The following is a 24,143-nucleotide window of genomic DNA, read 5'->3' as shown; positions in this document are numbered from 1 at the left end:
CTTAGTAAACCAGCCAGGCACAGTGGCTCACACCTGTAATGCTAGCACTTTGAGAGGCCGAGGGGTGGAGAATCACTTGAGCCCAGGAGTTCAAGAATAGCCTGGGCAACATGGCAAAACACAGCTCTACAAAAAAATACAAAAAATTTAGCCAGGCATGGTAGCATATGCCTGTAGTCCCAGCTACTTGGTAGGCTGAGACAGGAGGATCACCTGAGCCCGGAAGGTGGAGACTGCAGTAAGCCAAGTGATAGAGTGAGACCTTGTCTCAAAAAACAAACAAACAAAAAGCCAAACAACAACAAAAAACTTAGTAAACAAAAAAATACAAAAAACAAAAAAACAAAAAACGGAGAAATAAAGTAATGTAGAATTGGTGACACATACAGAAAACAAAATGTAACATGGGATATTTATGTTAAATATAATTGGATAAATGCTTCAGTTAAAAACAGAGTCCACTTGGATGGATTCCAAGTATATGATCTTTACAACATATACACGTAAAGTACAAGGATAGAGAAGGCCAAAAGTGAAAGTATATTATGCCGACATTAATAAAAGGAAAGCTGGTGCAGTCCTATTTGGCCATACAAAATACACATTACCACATTGTTCCACTTGTGCGAACGTTTAAAGCAATTATTCTTGCTTAAGAATATACACACAGGTATTATGCTTACGGGCAAAGGAAGGGAAAAAAGATAATCCCAAATATCAGCAAGGTGGTACTCATAAAGAAGGTCAGGGAAGGTGGGAAACAAAGAGGGGTTCTAAGATTCCCGGGGTGCCCGCATGTTCTATTTCTCAGCATAACAGATGATTATACAACGTGAATGGTAAGTATATTTTTGATAACACAAACATGGAAAAATATTGCAAGCTAGGAAATGTCTGATCTTCTGATAGTCATCTTTTCGTAAATTTTTTGAAGAAAAAATAATTTTCTTTAAGGAGAATATGACAAAAAGTTAATAAAAACTCATCCTTCTTACCAAAAATCTTGATAGATTTGACAACATCACAATGGAAAATATCGCCAGGCTCAGTGGCTCATGCCTGTAATCCCAGCACTTTGGGAGAGTGAGGCGGGAGGATCACTTGAGCCCAGGTGTTTGGAACGAGCCTGGCAATGTACTGAGACCCTGTCTCTACAAAAAGAAAAGAAAAAGTTAGTGGGCATGGAGGCACATGCCTGTGGTCCTAGCTACTTGGAAGGCTGAGATGGGATGATCGCTTGAGCCCAGGAGTTCAAGAAGAGCCTGGGCAACATAGTAAGATCCCATCTCTACAAAAAATAAACAAAAATGAGTTGGGCATGGTGGCAGGTGACTGTGGCCCCAGCTACTCGGGAGGCTGAGATGGGAGGATCACTTGTGCCCTGGAGGTTGAGACTGCAGTGAGCTGAGATCATGACACTGCAGTCCAGCATGGGCAACAGAGTGAGACTTTGTCTCAAAAAAAAAAAAAGAATATATACATATATATACACACACATACACATATATATATGAACCAATAATGTGAGACCCCATGAAATCGCTTATACATCCAGTCTCTGTTTCCCACTTCGTCAAATGAGAATTATTAACCAAACCTCTCTTAGGTTGGTTATGAAGATTAAATGAGGCATAGATGGAAAAGCCCAGCCCTGAGTCTGGAACTTGGGGAGCTTCAGTGAATGTCCATCTGTTTCCTAAACCCTTATCCGAGAGGAGATCCAGGCACGGACTTGCTATACTTAAAGCGTGGTCCAAGAGCCAGCAACATCAGCATAATCTGGAACCTCAGAAAAATACCTTGTTCTTCCCTGTCCCTTAGCCAGGCCGGTACTACAATTCAAAAGAATGATCCTTAGCTCAACAAGAGGAGTGAGAGGAAAAGGACAGCGATATGTCTCTTTCCCTGGCCTCTCCTTCCCAAAAGGTACCCAGCCTTTTCGAAGCCCCTCTGACTTAGGTGCCCCGCTGGCCTACAGCTCAGAATCGTGTGCTTGTAAATTTGTGTCCATGGCAGAGTTGAGAGTTTCCTGAACTCAGAGCACGGTTATGGTGCAGAACCATGGACAGCGCCAAACCCTGGGCTAGTTGTTCCCCAAATCGGGCATGGCGGATGGAGCGCCCCCTGGGGGCAGAACTCTGGCCTGTCTCAAATGCAGAGGTAAGAAGGTTGGAAAGTAGGGTTGGTTACATTCTGTGCTGCAGGACAGATGCGCTGGTCAGAGGACATCCAAACTGCTCCTCAGTCTTCTTCTGAAGTCCCCCTCATTTTAGGGAAGAGAAGACTTAACTTTAGAGAGATGGTGCATTTCTCACAGGCCATTGGGATCCTTGCCTCTCTGGGCTGACTCTGCCCTCACCCCTTCCAGGAAACCTTCTATGTGGCAGGCTCCATCTCTTCCTCCCTTCCTTTTCCAGTGAGTTGATAATTTGCTCTTGCTTTGAATCCCTTATTTGTCCTGTCATGGTGTTCTGAACAACAGAACATGATATGTGATCCTTTTCCATACCTGACTCTGTGCCAAATCCTCAATCAGCTCAAATGAAGGAATGAAGTATCTATCAGAAGGCTGGTTGTGAAGTTATATTTGGAGCTGAGGGGTCACAGAAACAAGTTCTAAGTTTTCCTTCATTATACATGAATGGTAAGTGTTTATACTGGGAAAAGGATCCTGGGGCGTCAGTGGACCACAGGATGGAGAGAGTTGTCATGAAGGGCAGAACAGGCAAGGCAATATCAGGGTAAAATGGATGTGGGTTAAGGAGGGAGAGATCTGATAAATACTGTGAAGATGGGAGGCCCATAGGACTGGAGGAACTGTTAAGAAGTCAAAACTCACACTGAAGGTGTGAGTGAAGGGCTTATCAGAAACCTGAGAATAAGCGAGGAGACATACAAAAATTCAGTGACTTTCTGAACTCAGATTGACACCAGAAAAACCACAAACATCACAGTCGAGTGTGAAGCTGGAGCCAGGGCCTCAGTTCTGAGTCACAGTCTCTGACCATGAAGGGCCCCCCTTGCAGGTGAGTTTCAGTTCCACCTTCTTGTGTGATCAGGACCGGGTGGAGGGGCAGAAGATTCAGTTTCAGGGCTCCTAGACTCCTCTGTTCTGAGAGAGATCTCCGAGTTCCAAGTGAACAGAGAAGAGGTGGGGCATGCCCCATTCATTTTCTGAGAAGAGGTAGGAATGGATGCCTGGAGGAGGCAACATCTGAGTGAGGAATGAGATGGCAGGGGGCACTGAACAGGTTATCAGTAGGCCTGGGGTGAAAGGAGGTCAGCTTTCACTTCTCTGGTAGTTGTTTGAGGGCAGAGGACTCCTAACAGAGAGAGGAACTTGGAGCAGCCCAATCCAGGAAAAGTCTCTAGCTGTTCTCTTTCTGTAGCTGCCTTTATCTCCAGATAGAAGAGACTCATCAGGCGATGTCAGGAGTCCCAGACTCACCCCCCTCCAAACCCAAGATGCTGCTGTTGCCCCTGCTGTGCGTGTGCAGGGGCAAGAGGATTGCAGGAAATGTGACTTCACAGAAGGTCCTTGGTCATCATTTTGGGGTACAGCTTGGAGAAATATGCAGGATAGAAGCTGCAGGTCTGAGATTTGAAGATGTGGTACAGGACAAACTGCGTCTGTATCCTCATGCTTTGATCTTGTCTCATCTTGAAATTTTTGTGCTTACTCTAGAAGAGCGTATGTCTTTTGGTTTGTGGAAGAGGTGAACATTTCCATTTCCATGATCCTCCTATTTCCACAAATAGACCAGGTCAAAAGCTGCAGAGGAGACACCAAGAACCGTAGGCTGATTCCACCTCCTTGGGGACCTTCACTGAGCAACAGAGATGCCAAGAAGGAGGGGAGCATGACATTTTTCCCTCATGAGGAGAAGACTATTTGTGAGATATTGTCACAAACAGAAAACATAACCTCTAAATGCGAAAGGTAGAGTATGACTCTACTTACAGAGAGCTTAGGTGCTCCTGTGTCCCACATCTGAGCACCTCTCATGCTTGAGGGCCAGTTGCGAGTTTGGAGGCCTCAGAGAAGGTAGATTTGCCACTGCCTTCTTCTTTCGCATTTTAGACTCTGTTATGTTTCGTACTGGAGCATCCAGGTGAGGATGGCCCCTTTCCAGAACCAATAGCCACGAACTGGATCTGGGTCCATCTGGGGATCCTGGAGTAAGAAAAGTGCAAGGTGCAAGCTCTTCTGATCATCACAACCACAATAATTGTGTGTGGGGATGGAGGGAGGTGTGTCTCAGGGTGACCCATTGCCAGTAACAGTTCTTGGGTGTCCTATATCCTTAGCAGGCTCTGACATGGGGAAGTCAGAGCCCCCTTTCACCCAGATTCCATGATACCTAGGATGTGAATGTCAGGTGTCTGGGTCAGCACTTGTGGGGAGAGGGAGGACCTGGGGCACAGAGGAGAGTATGGTACCAGGAGTGGCCTGTGCATCAGCCCCCGAGCTGAGTCCTCTTCCTTCAGCTCAGGGTCCTTCATGCCTTCCACAACCCAATCCTTTGGATGAAATAGGTTGCTGATTCCAAGCATAGACTGAAAAGCTAAGTAGAACATTTGAATCTCATGGGGATAGAATGATAAAAGTTATGGCTGAGGGCTTGCCGAGGAAAAAGGGCCATGGTAAACACTGTAGTGCTGTGATTGGGACCTTGTAGAGTAAGGATGAGTTTGAACTAGATGATACCTCACAAGGATTAAAGCCAGACCAAATTCCCTCAATATCTGATCAAATTGAAGTGGTCGGCTTGCCACAAGCAAGAGTAAATATGCCCTGAAGAAGGATAATGTGACTCAGAGTTTAAAATTACCTCTATAGGTTTTCATCACTCCACCAGACAAGAGTGTGGCCAGGGAAACAGCAGCCAAGAGTTTTATGAGAATAAAGCGCTCACTAGAGGACCTAGAACTTAATGCAAATGTGGTAGAGCTGGAAAGTGATGCTTTGGAGAAGGCAGGATGATCATGAGAGCATCATTAAGCAGTTCCATTGAAGAGCAGGTGAGGGTAGGCAAGCTAGAGCTTGCAGGGATATATGAAAAGCCAAGTATGCCCATTATTATCATGGGAACCCCCAAAGGGGGATCTCAGAAAGTTCTATGGAAAACTGTTGCCTATGTAGCTACTGCCTCCATAAGCACACAACCAAGCAGGTGGTGGTAGACTTGAGGCTGGTGTTGGTCATTCCCAGGGCTGGCAAATTGGGAAGACGGCCTGCATGTGGAGCAAAGCAGGGAAAACTGCCCAATACATTATGCTATTTTATAGTTTACAGCAGGAGGGTAATTCTGGTACTAGTTACTCCACTCTGCCTGGTTATTATTATTCATCACATTCACAGTTTTAATGGTTCTTTTAAAAATGTAATCCAATACAATGGTGAAAATCTCCATTTTAGCATCTGTTTTTACGTGATGAAAATTAAAGTCCATACCTAAAACTCATATCTAGAACACCTGTAAATACATCTGTGCTTGATGCCCAGCCTCTTGTTATTCAACCATTTTGTCCATCTCCTGGCATGCTTGTAAACTTTTTAATCTTTAATTGAATTTCTAGTATTTTATTTGAAAAACTGCAGAGATTTTTTTGAGCTCTGACTGAAACTTTCCTCCTCCAGATTCTAGTACAGTCTAGAACAGCACTGTGCGATGGAACTTTCATGACGATGGAAGCGTTGTGTCTACATTGTTCAATATGGTGGTACGGAGCTCTTGAAAGGTATTTAGAGTGACTGAGGATTTAATTCTTAATTTTATTTTAATTAATTTAAAGATAAATGGGCTCATGTGGCTAGGGCTACCCTATTTTTGCTTTCTGGCAAGTGGAATAGGGACAGATCCCTTAAGCCGGCCCCAGGTTGAGTGAGTTTGAAGATGGGTTTTGGTCTTTTTGTGGACAGGTCCACTCCCAGTTGACCCTTACTTTTTTTTTTTGGGACGGAGTCTCGCTCTGTCGCCCAGGCTGGAGTGCAGTGGTGCGATCTCAGCTCACTGTAAGCAAGCTCCACCTCCTGAGTGCACGCCATTCTCCTGCCTCAGCCTCCCGAGTAGCTGGGACTACAGGCGCCCGCCACCACGCCTGGCTAATTTTTTGTATTTTTAGTAGAGACGGGGTTTCACTGTGTTAGCCAGGATGGTCTCGATCTCCTGACCTCGTGATCCACCCGCCTTGGCCTCCCAAAGTGCTGGGATTACAGGTGTGAGCCACTGCACCCGGCCGACCCTTGCTTTTAATCTGTAACCCTTCTTGAGCTCTAATGGAAGGTTTGGGGTGTTTACTGGGCCTCTCCTTATCAGACCCAGAACATCAAATTTGGCTTACCCAGTTCCATCAGACTGCTGACAGGAGAGTTTAAACATGTTGGGCTCACCTCAATGATCTTCCCTTCCTTCCAGGGTTTTGGTCCCTCAAGTCCTGTCTACCTTTGTAGCACCAGGCTCCATGATCTATTTGTATTTATTTAATTTTATTAATTTTTTTTTTTTGTAGAGACAGGGTCTCTGTATGTTGCCCAGGCTGGCCTCAAACTCCTGAGCTCAAGTGATCCTCTCACGTTGGCACCCCAAAGTGCTTGGATTATAGGCATGAGCCACTGCACCTGGCCACCATTATTTCTGTCTCCAGCCCCAGCCATAACACTGCTGAAAGCTCAACTCAGGTTCCCATCCTCTTAGCCTCTGCTTTCTGCTTGCTTCCTTTGCCTTTTGGCCCCTCCAGTGGAATGAGCTTCCCTTTTCTCTGGGATCCTGGCCAACTTGGTAATTCTCCAATGTCATCAGATTGTTTTTGTGTGTGTATGTGTGTCTTGTTTTCCCAGTTGGTCTCAGTCTCAGCGTGGAAGTGTTGTTCTGACATTAGCTACTCTACCATGGCTAGAAACCTTGCTTGCCTTATTTGATCCCTGTCCAAAGTCACCTTCTCAAAGAGACCCTGGCCTTTCAAACTAAAACAACACATTTTTACACCTTTTCCCTTTATGTTATTTCTCATCCACAGCACTAATTATCCGACATTATATAGGTGTCTTTCCCACAAGGCCGTAAGCTCCATTAAAGATTCTGTCTTTTTTTTCTCACCAGTGCCTAGAACAGTCCCTGCACACATCAGGTGCTCAATAAGTGTTTCTTGGATGAATAATGCTGTATTGTCCAGTGGGGAGAGAGGTCTGGTCTTTGCCCTTAATGATCAGTCTAATTAGGGAGAGCATAACCCAAAACGGTTGGAAGGCCACAGAGTCAGGGCAGGATCTATGGGTGGGGGACCTATAGGGTGGGGTTTGGGAGATCCCTATGCCCTGGATTGGGTGGGAGGGGAGAATCAGGAAGGTCCTCTTTCTATAAGGACCCTGGAGGGTTTGAGCAGGCAGATGGGAAAGGGAAGGCATTCCTGACTAGGGAGGCAAGCCAGCAAAGCTTGGATGTGGGACTGAGAACACCAAATCTCCCACAGGTTAGGCAGGAATTTTCTGGGCCTCACTCCTTCCAGGACCAGCTGAGCAGCTATCCTGAAACTAAAAGCTCCCTGGGGGCCAAACCTTAATATGAACAACCAAGTTACTGAATCCTCCCAAGAGTACCCTGATGTGGGGGAAGTGAAGAGGGAGGGTTGCTTCTATTTTCAGAGGAGGAAATGAAAGGTCAGAAAAGTTAAGCCGCGATTCAGGCTCGCGCAACTCTGCCTTCAGAGCTTGAGAGGTCTGCAAAGCCCACCAGCCCCCCCTTACCTATGACAAGAGAGGGCAAGGGAGATTCAGGTGGTGATGGATGAGGATAGCATAGCATGGGGGAAAGGCAATCCCAAAATCTCTGACAGCTCTGGAGCCAGGCCAACCTGGTGGGAGCCCCCAGGTCAGTTACTGCGGCTAAGGCTGCAGCCAGTGAGGCCGTGGTGGAGACGAAATGAGGGCGCAGCGCGCGCTGCACACGAAGCGCTGGAAGTGAGGCATCGTGTCGGGGTCTGTGAATGGCGTGTGTCCATCAAGTCATGTCACTCCGCTTACCCCACTGCGGGCAAACAGGAAACATCAGGAATCTGGTGCTCAAGGAGGGTCAGGACCATGCTGAGCGCACCCAGCACCAGCAGAGGCACTGGGCAGGAGGTCCCCAACCAACCCCCACTCGCTCAGGAATCACAAGGTGTTCAGCCCCCTCCTCCCTGAGACCCAGGAATCCACGACCCCAGGCCCTCCTTCCTCAGCCACAGATGCCTGGGTCCCCAGCCCCACTTCCTCTAGGCCTTAGTCCTGGCCCTCTCCTCTCTCAGACCTAGGATGGCCCACCAGCCCCCTCCTCCCTCAGAGCCAGAAGGCCAGCTTGAGACCCTTCCTCCCTGAGACCCCGAAGTCTGGGGTCCCAGCTTTTTTAGGGTTCCAGGTCACCAGGCCCCCATCCCCCTCCCACCTCACATGGAAGGCCGGGTAAGGTAACAGGTTCATTCGCAGTGTCATTTACAGCCAGCCCCAACCCGGGGGCTTTGGATCCCGGCGGGAGGCCCGGAGTCGCTAGAAGGTGGGGACGGTCTCGGAGGTGGGGGCCCGGGCCGGATCCCCGGGCGTCCCCGGCGTCGCCTCCACGTCCAGCCCCCGGCGGCCCTTGCGGATGGCCAGGCGGGGCCGGCCGCGGTTCAGGCCGTCCAAGAGCGCGCAGGCCTGGCAGAGCGCGCGGCTGGCCAGCGCCCCACAGCAGGAGCAGGCGCCGGGGCGCGGGGGCCGCGCAGCCGGGGCCAGCGCCAGGCGCTCGGCCGAGTGCACGAGGTCCAGCACCGCCGACGGCCGCGCCGCCTCCAGGCGCTTGAGCAGGTCCCGGGCGCTCCTCTCTTATGAGAAGTAGTCGAGGCGGCGGAAGTGCCCGTACCGCATCACCTCCTTCTGCGAGGCGAACTGCAGCGGGCGGCGGCGCTGCAGGGCGCCCCCCTAGCCCGGAGAGCCCAGGCCCCCCGCCCTGGGCCAGCCGCCCCGCAGGAAGTTCATGAGCACGGTCTCCACCATGTCGTCGGCGTTGTGACCTGGTGGGGAGAGACGGGAGAGGGTGAGGTGGGGCGCGGAGGGCGCTGCTGGCCAGGGAGCCCCTCGGGGAACCAAGGATCCACAAGGACCCAGAGAGAGACTGGGAGGGGAGACCCACGGAGACCCAGGGCACAGTGGGGCCGCCAGAACCCAGAGAGAGAGCGACGGCGACGGGGAGAGCGAGCCACGGAGACCCCCGAACAATGTGCAACAGCCAGGATCCAGAGACAGGGACGGGGAGACAGAGCCATGGAGACCCCTGGGGCACTGTGGGCAACCAGGACCCAGAGAGAGACGGGCGGGGGTGGGAGAACCAGGGCACAGTGGGGCCGCCAGGACCCAGAGAGAGACGGGGAGAGGAGGGCGGACCGTAGAAACCCAGGGCACAGCGGGGCTGCCAGGACCCAAGACAGAGAGGGGCAGGGGGAGGGGGAAGAGATACTGATGGGGAACCGGACCATGGAGACTCCCGGGCGCCATGGAGCAGCCAGATGGAGACTGGAGGTGGACAGAAAACCTGAAGGGAACACAAACAAGCTCCTTGGCGGAGCCCTCATTTGCCATCCACCTACTGTATACCAGGCCCTTTGCTATCTCTCCTTCCACATAGCGGGTAAAAGTGCTTTGAGCTGCAAACACCATTTCAGCCTCAATTAAAACTGCATTTCAGACTACACAGGAGAAAAAACGGCCATCTAATGGGGATTCTCAAGAGAGCTGTAGACACAAGTGCCTCTGGGAACGTAGACCACGCAGTTTAGAAAGACCAGAAAGAAAGTTAGTGAATACATACACACCAGTCGCCATACAATTTAAATGGGAACTATGCTTATTCTGCATCTTGTCATCTTATACTTGAGTCTGTATATTAAAATGCTGTTCTTCTTAGGGCTTCTCAAGTTGGTCATATTTCCCCTCCTCAAGGCCTTTGCCCCTCAGTGACCTCAGCTCAGAACACCCCCCGCCCAAACTCCAACTCATCCTTCACCTGGTTATTCACTGAGCCTTCGGGTCTCAGTTCACTCAGGAAACGTTTCCTTAATCCCCACCTTTTCCCCGTCACTAGGACCCCCGATATAAATTCACACATTCTGTGTCATTTTCCGTAGTAGCATTCGTCAGGTTATAATTGCCTTCGTGAGAATCAGGCAGGAGTAGAGACTGTCTTGTGCTCTTGTGCATCGTCATAACAGCAAACATGTACATCATGTTTACTGTTTTTCAGCCTCTAGTCTAAGTGCTCTATATATAACTCATCTAATTCCCAACTCAAGGACCCAGATACTATTAACATCCCCATTTTACAGAAGATGAAACGGAGGTTAAGTAATTTGCTCTAGGCTACACAGCTTGTATCTGGTATTTAGTCAATGGACGATGATTACTTATTGAAGTAATCACTGAGAGAAAATAAGAGTTGTCAGCGAGAAACCTATAAAGAAAAGGAGTTAAGAGACGCAGCAGCATTTCAGACTGTGTGACTTTTGATGAGAAACACCTCTTCACATCTCTCTTTGTGAAGGGAGATATAAAGAAAGTCATTTCCCTCTACTAAAAATACAAAAATTACCCAGGTGTGGTGGCAGGTGCCTGTAAGCCCAGCTACTCAGGAGACTGAGGTAGGAGAATCGCTTGAACCCAGGACACGGAGGCTGCAGTGAGCCTAGATTGCACCACTGCACTCCAGCCTAGGTGACATAGTGAGACTCCATCTCAAAATAATAATAATAATAATAATAATAATAATAATAATAATAATAATAGCAGAGTACTCCAGCCTTAGCTCCTACAAGCTATGTGTCCAGAATTGGTTCCTTCCAGTGGGTTCTTGGTCTCGCTGACTTCAAGAGTGAAGCTGTAGACCTTCGCAGTGTTACAGCTCATGAAGGTAGTGCGGACCCAAAGAGAGAGCTGCAGCAAGATTTACTGTGAAGAGCAAAAGAACAAACATTCCACAGCGTGAAAGGGGACCCAAATGAGTTGCCGCTGCTGGCTCGGTGGCCAGCTTTTATTCCCTTATTTGGCCCCACCCACATTCTGCTGATTGACCCATTTTACAGAGTGCTGATTGGTTCATTTTACAGAGCGCTGATTGGTCCATTTTACAGAGTGCTGGTTGGTCTGGTTTTATAGAGTGCTGATTGGTCTGGTTTTAGAGAGTGCTGATTGGTCTGGTTTTATAGAGTGCTGATTGGTCTGGTTTTATAGAGTGCTGACTGGTCTGGTTTTATAGAGTGCCGATTGGTGCGTTTACAAACCTTTAGCTAGACACAGAGCACTGATTGGTGTGTTTACAATCCTTTAGCTGGACAGAAAAGTTTTCCAAGTCCCCACCTGACCCAGAAGCCCAGCCGGCTTCACCTCTCACTAAGATGATGGCAGAGACCCAGAAGCTTGAAAACCCTGCCTTACTCCATCCTAGGGAGGCACACGTACTACCCACATGAGCCTTCAGTAGGCTCCGGCCCTAAATAGGCATATGCGTATTTCCCCAGCTCCTTACTGGGATCCTCCTGCTAAGCCACACCCCATGCCCTTGTCGACAGCCATGAGCTGCAGGGAGATGCCCAGGCGTGGCGCCAGGGCGCGCAGCACGTGCGGCAGCACCGTGGAGTCCTTGCCGCCCGAGGCGCCCAGGGCCGCCACTGCGCCTGACAGCAGCAGGTGGCCCACGAGCACCGTGTGCTGCACCTCCGCCTCGAAGGTGGCGCAGAAGCAGGAACCGCATAGCGCTTGGCTGGAGCATGGACGGCAGAGGGAGGCGCATGCCACGTGGCAGGAGGCACAGGATGGGGCGGGCATTGCAGGAAGGGACAGCTTCTCCTAGACCGGGAGAGGAGGCGGGTTACACATGTGTCATTGCCTTTGAGGAGTTCCCTAGATAGTGCCCCTGCCTGGAATAGACCAGGGGCAGCTGTGGGCAGGCTGCTCTTATATACGTGGGTTATAAATGGATTCTGGTGTAAGAAGGCCACTGCCTCCAGGAAGTCTTTCTGGACTGCACCCACTATGCATCAAGAAGAGAAGGAACTTAAGCTGATTTCAGGGGGGAAAAGAGGGAGCAACAAGCAGGTTATACCCAGAATTAGATCGTGTCCTGTCCAAAGGGGTGAGGGCGTCTATTAAGGACCAGTTGTAACAACTTTCAGGAGGCCACCCATGTTACAGCCCTGATCAGAAGGTAGATATTACTGACTATTCAGAGAGGTTGGGAGGGGAGGGGTCAGAGACTCTTAAGGACAGAGGGGGGCCATTCTCTGTTCAAGGGAAGGGGGCTATACAGAAAAGACCAATTGGGTTTCACTTCCAGGGGTGGGGGTGGGCATACTGTCTCCAGGAATGGGTCCTGATTGTGTCTTACAAGGACACACACAGGCAGGCTAGATCACACCTCTAGGGAGACTAGCAGGGGTTGCACCTATTTTTGAGGTGAGTGTGTGTGGGCCTCCAGTTCTGAACTTAACCCTGCTCTGGTATCAGAATCCACCTAAGCTTCTGTGGCCCCATAAAGACACAGAGAGGTTGGGAGGGGAAGGGTCAGTGATGGGGTTGGCTCATCCTTGGCCCCCATCTGTTCTCTTTCCTACCTCATCCCTCCCCACCCAGCCAAGACTAACTGTCCAGTCAAACCTCCTTGGTGCCACTTGTCTGGTGAACCCATAAAAACTCCCCAGGCTCAGTCCCCCTCCTCAAGCCACCACCACATCCAGCCTGGACTACTGCCGTCACCTCCTTGCCATTCAGAGCAGGTCACGCTGCTTCTAGGATTTACCACAATGTGTGGAATTATTTCATATGACTGTGTATTTACCGTCTCTAACTTCCATGCAAGTAGAGACCAGTGCCACTCAGATGTCTGATAGGCATCTCAAAACCCAAATTCCTGATTCCTCCAACTTAACGGGCTTCTCCTGGAGTACAGGGCAGCTACATCCCTTCCAGCTGCTCAGGCCAGAAGCTTTGGGGTCCAGGACCCTGGACTGTTCTTTCCCTCACTACAGTTGTCACTCTCTCAGTGCGTGGCGCCAAATTGAAATGCTAAGTCCGGACCTTTTCAAACTCCAGGTGCCCAAATGAAAAGTCATACATATTGTTTGACTATAGCTTCAAAACAGCCAAACACTTCTGACCATCTCCATGGCAGCACCCTAGTCAGGTCTGCCTCTCTCCTGGATGGCTGCAGGGGGGCTCCTCACAGGTCTCCATGCTCCCCGCCTTGCCTGCTCCACACGCACTCCTTCACATAACAGCCAGTGGGATCCTGCCCTGGATCTCATCTCACTTTAGTAACTGCTGGCTGGGCACGGTGGCTCACGCCTATAATCCCAGCACTTTGGGAAGCCGAGGAGGGTGGATCACAAGGTCAGGAGTTCAAGACCAGCCTGGCCAAGATGGTGAAACCCTGTCTCTACTAAAAATACAAAAAAATTAGCTGGGCATGGTGGCAGGCACCTGTAATCCCAGCTACTTGGGAGGCTGAGGCAGAGAATTGCTTGAACCTGGGAGGCGGAGGTTGCAGTGAGCCGAGATCGTGCCATTGCACTCCAGCCTGGGTGACAGAGCGAGACTCTGTCTCAAAAAAACAAAAAACAAAATGTAACTGCTAATGGCCGACGAGGCCCTACATGCTCTGGCTCCTTGTTTCTCTGTCCTCATCTCCTTCCACTCTCCTTCCTCCTCACTGGTGTCTACTCTTGAGTACCCCCAGGAACACTCCTGTCTCTAGTTGTTTTCACTGGCTCTTCTCTTTGCCCAAAGCACTCTTCCCTGTCACTGAGCCATCAAGCAGCCCTCAGGACTCAACTGCGGTGACGTCAGGTACATCTGTCACAGCGGAGCAATGTCCCCTTTGAAATACTTTCTCCCACAGCTTTTGATTCAGTCCTCCCTCTTTGTTCTTGTTTTTTGCCTCCCGCTTAATATCTTCTGGGGAGGCCTCTTCACAGTCCTCAGATCCTGCCCATCACCCCTCTTCTCATTCTCTTTGTGGGTGACTCTGAATCGCAATGTCCACCAGCCTGGTCCTCCAAATGCCCCACGGAAAATCCCATCTAGGCCTCTCATATCACAGTGCCCAACTGACCAGCTGTCACACCCCAAGGCAGAAACTTACCTAACCAAGCTCCCCATCTCCTGGAAGCAACGCCACCTTTCACCCAGCTTCTCTAGGGAAGACAACTCAGCTTTTTCAACCTCTGAATCTACAGTCACCTAGTACTGGGGTTCACTTCCTGAGGTCCTTATCAGATCCAGTTGCATCCCTGTTTTAGTTACCTACCCACCTCAGCCAGATGAACTTCCCATTGGTTTTTCAACCCCTTGCATCTTTGGCCAGGCTGATCTCATTGCCCAGGACACTTCCCTAAACACTGTGGTAGACCTAACTCTTACCTTCAAGTCTCAGCTCAAACTTTCATTCATTCATTTAACAAACACCCACTGAGTGCCGCTTATGTACCCAGCATGCTCTAGGTACTGGGACACAGCAGTGAGCAAGATAGGAAAGGTTGCAGCTGTCAGGGCACTGATGTTCTAATGGCGGAACCAGGCCACGGATAAGCAAGTAAATGACCAAGATGTTGTCCAAATATGAGGAGTAATATGAGGGAATTATCTTTGGTGGTATGACTGGGGGGGAACGGGGAGGGGTTTCTTTGGGGTGGCTGGAGGCCTTTGAGCTGAGGCCAACAAAATGAGGAGACAGATATTGCGTCAGGGTGGGAAGAATGCTCCAAATTGAGTTAATAGCAAATGCAAAGGACATGAAGGGCAGGGCCTGGCTGTGTTCAGCCCATTGGAAAGTTTGTTGTGGCTGAAGATGACCAGAAAGGACCAGAAGCTTAGAGGTTGGCAGGACAATGAGCTTGGATTTTATTCTGAGATGGGAACCATTGGATGATTTTAAGCTGGGGGGCAGGGTAGTGACTGGTGACAGGATCTGATTTATATTTCCACAGGCTTCCTGGCACTGTGCCTGAATAGAGGGTGGAGTGTGGCAAGGGAAGAAACAGAACAGTGAGGAGGCTCCTGCAGTGATGCAGGTGAGGAGTAACGGTAGCTTGGAGCAGAATGGAGGCAGTGGAAGTGGAGAGAAGTGGTTAGATTCTGGGCCTCTTCTGGCGATAGAGACGATGAGATTCACACAAGACTTGGTTGAGGGAGGGAAGCGGATGAGAGAAACAGAACACCGACGACCATTCCAAGGTTTTGGCTTGAGCACTTGGATGGACAGTTAGTGGGGAGGAGGCGGAAAGATTGCGAGAGGAGCAGGTTTAGGACAGAGAATCTGGGATTTCGTTTGGATGTGGTAGATTTGAGGTCCTTTGCTCTGTAAGGTCTTTCCTGAACCCTGGGCTGGGTCTAGCACCTCCTCTGGGTTCCCACAGCCTCCTGAGCACCCCCTGGGCCAGCCCTGACCACTCTGTGTTGTAACCAGGACAGAGGAGAGTGCGCTCGCACTGCACCCAGGTGGAAGGGCGAGAGCGAGAAGGTGTCAGGCTGGGCCGCAGAATCCAAAGCGGGTCAGCAGGTACAACAGCTGCTTAGGGCACTCCCACCCGGAGAGAGGGATTGAGAGATCACGGAAAAGGGTGTCATCTTTCCAGGGACGCCTACCAGAACGCGGGGGAGAGAAATACAGAGACCCTCAACGCCTCCACGTCATCGCGACAAAGGGCCAGGACCGGCCGGCCGCAGGATGGGCGCTCACCTGGGCAGAACTGCAGCTGGAAGGGCCAACCTCCAAGGAAACGGGGAGCGGGCGGAAGGACTACGACTCCCGGAAGGCTTTGGGCCCATCCGCCTACGACTCCCAGGTGCCCCTGCGTTGCTTCGTCCTGAAACACTTGTGCGGCGCTCGGACAAACTGGGCCTACAGTTCCCAGAGATCCTCGCGGCATCGCTGCGCTCTCTGCGCACGCCTCCCAGAGTGCACTAGGCCAGTCCGGCCCGCTTCCCGTCTGCGCCTGCGCAAGCAGAATCGCCGTGCCAGAGTTCTCTGCCAGCTGCTGTGCACTGCTGTCAGTGCAAAGATGGGATGGACATTTTTTTTCAGATTTTCTGCTGTTGTGGGAGTATGGCAAGAGTTTGAGGGGGCGGAGAAAGGGATTGGGAATGTGAAAAGGGAAGATAGCACCTGCGCTAAGCACATTCCTAGGATTGGGCCGCGTCTCGGGGATGCAGAGTGGGCTCTTCCGCGCGCCCTGCAGCCATAGGAGTGGACGCCTGCCCAGGCCGAGGGGCAAGGACTTGCGGGGTGGGGTCTCTGTGCATGCGCGGAGCTGAAAGGGAGCGTTTTGCAGATCTCCACGCGTGCGCAACTCTCGGGACGTGGACGCGGTGAACAGTTACGCACAATCGTGTTTCTGACACAAACACACCCTGCCAGGTGGAAGCCAGGATGGAGGGCAGGTGAGACCCGTAAGGCAAGCTCCCAAAACGAAGGAACGGAGCACTCTCCCCGCTTGCTCCCCAGATCCAAGCCCTCCACTTCCTTCCAATGCCCACTTTCCCGAAACTGCTCCCTCCTGTATATTCTGAGATCTTCCCTGTATTCCCGTGAGGCCCTTGATAAGGAGGACTGAGAGTGAAGGGTGATGGGAGACACGCCTCGGGCGTCTTCTGTCCACCTCAAGGATTGAACTTTGGTAACTGGAACTCATTCATCTGTTAATCTGTGTGCTAGGCCCTTTCACTGGCTGGCCAGATGCACCGGCACACAGGTGTATTCAGCCTGGTCCAGAGATAAGGATGATAAATCTTAATGTGAAGGTATCAGATGTTAAGGGCTGCAGGAGCCCAGAGATTACAAGTGCTGCAAGCCAGGACATGGGGAGAACAACAGCAATTAAGCCGTTAGCTTGTGCCAGACGCTGTGCCCTGTGCACTTTCCACCCACAGTCTCAGAAGGGCATGCTGGATAAGAGATATCGTTATGGCCGTGTTTAGAATAAATCCAATCGGGCGTGAAGGGAATAAGCATGGATGGGGGTCCTCAGTGGACGAGGGAATTGAGAGATACTGCCTTCCAAGAATGATCTGAGATGCAGTGAGAGTGGACAGCCTGCGAACCATCCAGGAGGAGACAGCTGGGAGGCAGTTTGGGGTTGGCGCTCAGAAGGCAGGTTCAGGACCACTGGAGTCCCTAGGAAGGAAAGCAACAGGAGGTGATGAACTTGCTGAGAGAAGAGTGAGAAACATGGGAAGCAGGACGAGGCCCAGATGATCATATTTAATCGGGGGGAGATGAGGTAAGAATGAGAGGAGGCATTGAGAGGTGGAGGGAAAGCCAGGAGGGCTGGGCATTCCTGGGTCTACATGGGCAGCCCAGAGCCCTCTGCACTGGCATGTTATTAATAGTTTCCTAGGGCAGCCATAAAAAACTTATCACAACCTGGGTGGCTTCAAACAACAGAGATTCTGTCACATTTCTGAAGGCCAGAATCCCCAAATCAAAGTGTTGGCAAGGGTTGACTCCTTCTGGAGGCTCTGAGGGAGGAAGCTATACCTCTCACCTGGCTTCTAGTTGTTGCTGGCAATCCTTGTCATCTTTTGGTTTGTAGGCATATCACTCTAATCTCTACCTCCATGGTCATCTTCTCTCTGGGGGTCTTCTCATGGCCTTCTTACAAGGACCCCAGTCACTGAATTTAGGGCCCACTCTAATCCAGTATGACTGCATCTTAACAAATTACATCTGCAAAGATTCTATTTCCGAACATAAGGCCACATTCTAATGTAGACATGAATATGGGGGGACAATATTCAACCCAGTACAACTGAGTTGTGGGGTAGGAGGTCCCTGACCACTCTAGGCCTCTGCCCCTTCAGATGGCCTCTTGAAGGCGATCCTCCCAGAGAACCTGACAATGGAGAAGGCGGTAGAGAAGAACCCACCGGTGAAGCTGGGAGGCCAATACCAGCCACCTGACTGCTGGGCACAGCACCACACAGCAGTAGTGATGCCCTACTATGGGCAAAACCAGCACCTGAAGTACCTGCTCTTCTACCTGCACCCCTTCCTGCAGTGCCAGAAACTGCACTATGCCATCATCTAGGTGGTGAACCAGGTGAGGCAGAAATGCGAGGGGCAGAGGTAAGAGGGCAGAAGGGTCCCAGCATGGCAGGGCTGAAGTTGGCACTTTTTAAAAATTTTTTTTTGAGATGGAGTCTAGCTCTGTCATCCAGGCTGGAGTGCAGTGTCTCAGCTCACTGTAACCTCCACCTCCCGGGTTCAAGCCCAGCCTCCCAAGTAGCTGGGGCTACAGGTGCACACCACCACGCCCAGCTAATATTTGTATTTTTAGTAGACAGGACTTCACCATAGTGGCCAGGCTGGTCTTGAACTCCTGACCTCATGATCTGCCTGCCTCAGCCTCCCAGTGTTGGGATTATGGGCGTGCACCACCATGCCTGGCCTGAAGTTGGCACTCCCTAAGGTTATAGTGGTCTGGGTTAGAGAGTATCCGGGGGGCTGAGTTTGTGAGTCAAGAAGAACTTGAATTGGAGGACGTTGGAGCCAAGGGCTTGTAGGTTTGATCTAGACTTGCCAAGTCTGGGATCAGCTTAAAAGGCTGTCTGAGGCAAAGGCTCAGTCCTGCTGAGTGTGAGGTTCCTTGAGACCAGGGCTGACCAGATTGGACGGTAAACCTAAGGGGCAAATTAAAGCACTGGGTTTGGGGTCAGTTACGGGATTGTTTAAATCCTGGCCTTGCCTATTACTAGCTGTGTTGTCTGAGTGTGGAATCATTCATTCATTCACTCATTCAGCATGCTGTTATTCAGTATAACTATGAATTTGGGGAGCTTATGCTCTGTGCCACAGTTTTCATTCATGATAAAGATGATAATAGCACCTCCATTGTTGGATTATGGGAAGATTCATACCTAATGTAATGCCTCATATTAACCAATGTAAGGCAGTTAGGCCAATGCCTAGCACATAGTAGGTGCTCAATAAGTGACTGCAATTACGGTGATTATGAATGGTGATGATGATGATTCTGATAAATGATGGTGCTGCTGCTGCTGCTCCTGCTGATGTGGTGATGATGGTGGTGATGTTGATGGTGATACTGAAGGTGGTAGTGGTGGTGATGATGTTGGTGATGATGATAGTGATGGTAATGAAGGTGGTGATGAGTAAAATAATGGTGATGGAAGTGATGGTGGTGATGATGATGATGGCGGAGGTGAGGTGGTTATGTTGACAGTGTTGAAGTTGATGAAGGCAGTAATGGTGATAATGATGGTAATGCTGATTATAAGGATGATAGTGATGGTGATGATGATGATGAAGATGATGATCGAGGAAGGGGAGGAGGAGGAGATTAAGCCCAATGTTGATTCCTGGGCTTCTGACCCAATCTTCATCTAGTAGGAGCAGAAACAGAGACAAAGCTGGTCCCTTATCACCCCTAACCTCTGCCTCTCTTAGATGGCCCCTCAAAAGTGATAATCCTCAAGAACATTGGAGATGGCCAGAGGAGGGAAGCTGAGATGCTGAAATTACTGACTTTGACTTGGTTGGAGGCGGGAAATACAAGAGAAGTTTCTCAGGGGAGTAATCTTTGCATTGCATCGTCCTTGACAAGTCTGGGTTTTCCAACTACACAGTGGGAAAGAGAAGACATTCTAGGTGGGGGAATGGCACTTGAGAAGGCGAAAAAGGACTGGCCTGGTAGGTGGGGGAACACTGCTGCCTGATGGTGAGGACAGCTCTGAGCATCTGTGTCCACCAGGTAAACAACACTGCCTTCAACCAGGGCAGGCTATGCAACGTGGGGTTCTGGGAGGCTATACAGGAGGACTGGGACTGTGTCTTCTTCCACGATGTAAACCTGCTCCCAGATGACTGCAACCTCTACACCTGTGACATCATCCCTGCCCATGTGTCTGTGGCCATTAACAAGTTCAACTACAAGTAGGGGGAGGGAGGGGACCTCCTGTGGGGGACTGCTGGCCAGGCCTTGCCTTTTCCTGCATCTCACCCTGCCTATCTGTGCAGTGAGGTTGAAATCAAGGGTCCATCCCTTGGTTCCTGTGGCTGAGGTAGGGAGGGAGTGGGTGATGGGATGTGGGGAAACCCTTATAGATGGTGAACCTTCCTCTGAGACATGGGGGTGGGGGTGGTTATTGATAGAAAAGTCAGAAGATGTGCTTAATAAAGTGGTGAGCCGAGAGGTTGTTATGGAGGTCAGAAGAGGGGGACATAGGAGAGGTCTGACTAGGGGTGAGAAAGGAGCTATCCTAGGGTTCTGGGGAGAAGGGGCCATCAACACAGTCACAAGATGGGCCAGCCAGATGACTTAGAAGAGGGGATACCCTAAGAGTCGGGTGAGGGCCATCCCAAAGGTCAGTGGAAGGGTTATCCTGGGGTCAGAAAAGGGGACATCCCAGGCTCAAGATGGGACTATCACAGGGGTCAGGGGAGAGGTTGTCACAGGGTAAGTGGAAAAGGGCCAATCTAGAAATAGACCTTGTAGATCCTGGCCAGGAAAGGGCCGGGGCCCTCCCATACAAGGAAAGCTGTGCTTCCAACTTTCTGCCTCCCTAGGCTGCCCCACCCAGGCCACCTTGGAGGGGTGTTTGCCCTGCACCTCACTCACCACCTGAAGATAAATGGCTTCTCCAATGTGTACTGGGGTTGCGATGATGAGGATGACATCGCTGCCAGGTGCAGGTCCTGACATGATGAGGCAGGTATGGGCTGCCCTGGGCTGAGGGGGACATGGGCTACCCTGGACTGGAGGGGCTGGGCTGTGGCATGGGGACCCTGTCAGAGACAGGTATTTGGCCTCCATGCCTTCCTGTGTCTCTGGAAGGGTGAAACTAAGCGGGATGCTCCTCTCCTGGCCCCACCTGCTTTTCAGACACTACCATATGCTGGAGGGGGAAGACCCTGGCCACAAGCAGAGGCCCTGGAGGTGAATCAGTGTTGGAAGTGGGGGTGGTTGGTTCTGGGTCCTCCCTGAGGCTCACATAGCTGCCCCTCCCCATCCTCCAGGCCTCGCTTTCTGTCCCAGATCCGCCAATCCTCCGATCCCTGGATCCTCCAATGATGGCATCAACTCTCTGGGCTACAGGCTGCTCTCCAAAGAGCAGCTGCCACTCTACACCAACCTTACTGTGGACATAACTTCCAAGCCTCAGCAGACCCAGTGCCAAGCTGAGGGGTATTTTATCTGGAAGCCAGAACAGAGCCCCTGAGGCCAAGGTCACAGGGAAGCCCTCCTGCTCACCTCACCTGGTTTCTTATTAAAGTAGAGTTTATTTTATCTCCTTTCTGCCATCCCTAATTCCTTCCATCCATCCATCCATCCATCCATCCATCTTTCCCCTCCCTCCCTCCCTTCTTCTCCTCCTCCCCACCCCTGCTTCTTTTCTTTCTTTCAACTATGTCCAGAAGGCCCTTCTTAACAAACACTAATTAGTACAGGGAAAGGTCTCTTTAAGTGAATGCATTTAAAATAGGGAGTCCACCTTTGTGGTAAATAGTGTGCATGACGTGAGTCTAGATCAGGACTTCCCACTTGGTAACAGAATTCAATTTCTCAAAATACCTTTATTTCAGATTTAATGAAATTCCATGTTTGTTGAATCGTTAAGAACAAGCATTTGTGTTGTACTCACGGTGGACAGCCACCATTCTAATGCTTGACTTTACATAATTAACGCATGTAATCTGCAAAGGAGCCACAAGGTGAGATCTATTATTATTTCCATTGTGCCACTGGAGAAATTAAGGCAGAGAGGTTAAGTTGCTTGCCACCAAACTAGCGAGGGGCAGAGCTGGGATGTGTAGCATCCAGGTAGGCTGGCTCCAGAGCCCATGAGCCTAACTGCTACTGTGCCCAACCTTTGTGCTAATCCCCACAACAGTCAAAGGATGGATCGAGTACTGGTTTTGGGGGTGGGGGCAGGGGACTCCAGGCAGTATGTTTTCTGATCACATCACATGACAGTAGGACATTCTTCATTTCACTGTGGCTTTCACTGCCCAACAATAAAATGGTCATGGGCACTTTGGGAGGCCAAAGGGGGTGGATCATGAGGTCAGGAAATCAAGATCATCCTGGCTAACATGGTGAAACCCCGTCTCTACTAAAAATACAAAAAATTAGCTGGGCGTGGTGGTGGGTGCCTGTAGTCCCAGCTGCTTGGGAGGCTGAGGCAGGAGAATGGTGTGAACCCAGGAGGCGGAGCTTGCAGTGAGCTGAGATCGCGCCACTGCACTCCAGAGCCTGGGCGACAGAGCAAGACTCTGTCTCACAAAAAAAAAAAGGTCATAGGGAGGTAAGGTAGTACAATGGTTAAGAGTTAAAACATTGGCATCAGATAGCTTGGTTCAAATCCAGGATTTTCTCATTCCTAGATTTTTGGTCTTGAGTTTATGTCAAATTCTTTAAGCCTTAGTTTCCTCATCTCTAAAATGGGGTTTATGAGGTTAGATTATTTCCTACAATGGCTGTGAGGAATAAACGAGTTAGTTCATACAAACTGCCTAGAATAGTAGCTTCTGCCTCTGGAAACTCAAAACTCTTGACCCCTCATCTCACGATGAGGCCATTGGACTAACATTTATTCATCTGTTAGTTCTCTGAGCCAACAGATCTTTTCACAGATCTGTGAGCATGCCCTCATGTGACTGAAAACTTTAGATAGCTCCCTGGGACCCATCAATTCCAAAACTAATCACCCAACCAAACTCCAGATTCCTCTGTCTATTATCCCACAGGCACTGAGTACAGACTGGCTTGTCCCAGCGCTTGGTACTGAGAGGAAAGAAAAAATAATATGAGATAGAGGCTGGGAGGGAGGTGAGCACTCTAGACAGAGGGGGTTGTGGGGTAGGGAGAAAACAAAGGTGTTAAAGACAACAGGCCCTGGAAGAGGCACGAGGTCAGACGTGTGGGATGGCCAGGAAAGGAACAGCTTTCTGGAAGTGGGGAGGAAGGGCTTGCCCTGAGGGGGACAGTTAGGGAGGGCCACGTGAGGAGTGAACATGTAGCTGGAGATGAGGCCCCGAGAGTGATCTCCCCAGGTGATGCTTGGGAACAGGGAAAGCCCAGATCTGAGAAGGGAGGCACATCCTGAGGGGTCTTTGGAACCAGTGTATCTATGCCGTGGGCTCAAGTTTTTAACACACCTGTCCTAGGGCCCTGCCACCTTCCTCCCTGAAACCGAATAGGGTGCCACTCCCAGGACCCAGGTGCACACTATTTACCCCTTCACCACCATGGAGAGCCCTCTGTGGCGTTTCCACCCCACACCAGTCACGTCTATGGCCGGCCGGCCGGCCCGTGTGCCTGGACTCCCCAGGTGAGACTCTCCCACCTTTCTCAGGAGGTGGGACATGGTCACTGATTCTACGACCCTGGACAGGGAGAGGCCAGTGAGACACAGAACCGATTTGCTCTCCAGGGCCCAGCACAGGCTCCTGCATGTGAAGTCACCTTGTTTTAGACACAGCCTCAGGCCTGTGCTGGTTCCTGACCAGCTGTGTGGGCCCCTATCAACCTTGAAGGGGTATGGAGACTAAGCCATGGGTGCCCATCTCTAACACCCTTCTGGAAAAGACTTCCAGCTGACTGAAATCTCCCACCACAGTCCCACACCCAGCACAGGGGAACCAGGCAGGCTCAGGGATACGAGGTCCGCTAAAATTCATCAGCACTTGGTCTGTCCATGCAGTTGCAAGGGTTTAACACACACACACTTCTCACCAAATGCATGGGGGTAGGGTACTATCATAATTTCCCTTTCGTAGATGAGAAAACCAGAATAGATGAGACCAAATAACTTGCTCAGCAGATACAGAGGGTAGAGAGTGGAGCCAGGAATCAAATGCAGGAACCTGGCTCCTGGGCCTGTGCACTTAAAAGATTATGCTGGTCTGCTTCTCAGAAGTATTGATAACAGTCCCCTCTCCCTTTTTTAGCAAAAAATGTGTGTGGGGAGGAAATAAGTAATCAAAACTGTGCGAATGGCTAAATAAATTATGGCAGGTCAACCTCATAGAATACACGTGTGTACAATCCATCATGGACTGTAGAATGAAAAAAAATACCATCCACACACGTAAGAGATCTGAGTTTTATAAATCAAGGAAAGAGTC

At 50.4% G+C, this 24,143-nt stretch overlaps 2 pseudogenes across 1 annotated transcript; one reads left to right on the top strand and one right to left on the bottom strand.

Annotated features, from left to right (window-relative positions):
* Positions 1-8,524: 8,524 nt before the first annotated feature.
* LOC100597222 lies at positions 8,525-11,830 on the bottom strand (annotated as a pseudogene).
* Positions 11,831-15,988: 4,158 nt separating this feature from the next.
* LOC115836984 lies at positions 15,989-22,099 on the top strand (annotated as a pseudogene). The gene is made up of 2 exons (XR_004032037.1): positions 15,989-16,438; positions 21,033-22,099. The product of XR_004032037.1 is annotated as an uncharacterized LOC115836984 (transcript).
* Positions 22,100-24,143: the final 2,044 nt, after the last annotated feature.

The sequence above is a fragment of the Nomascus leucogenys genome, chromosome 10, assembly GCF_006542625.1.
Source record: "Nomascus leucogenys isolate Asia chromosome 10, Asia_NLE_v1, whole genome shotgun sequence".
Classification (NCBI taxonomy): domain Eukaryota; kingdom Metazoa; phylum Chordata; class Mammalia; order Primates; family Hylobatidae; genus Nomascus; species Nomascus leucogenys.
The sequence above is the reverse complement of the archived record's forward strand: the minus strand, read 5'-3'. Positions and strand labels throughout refer to the sequence as shown.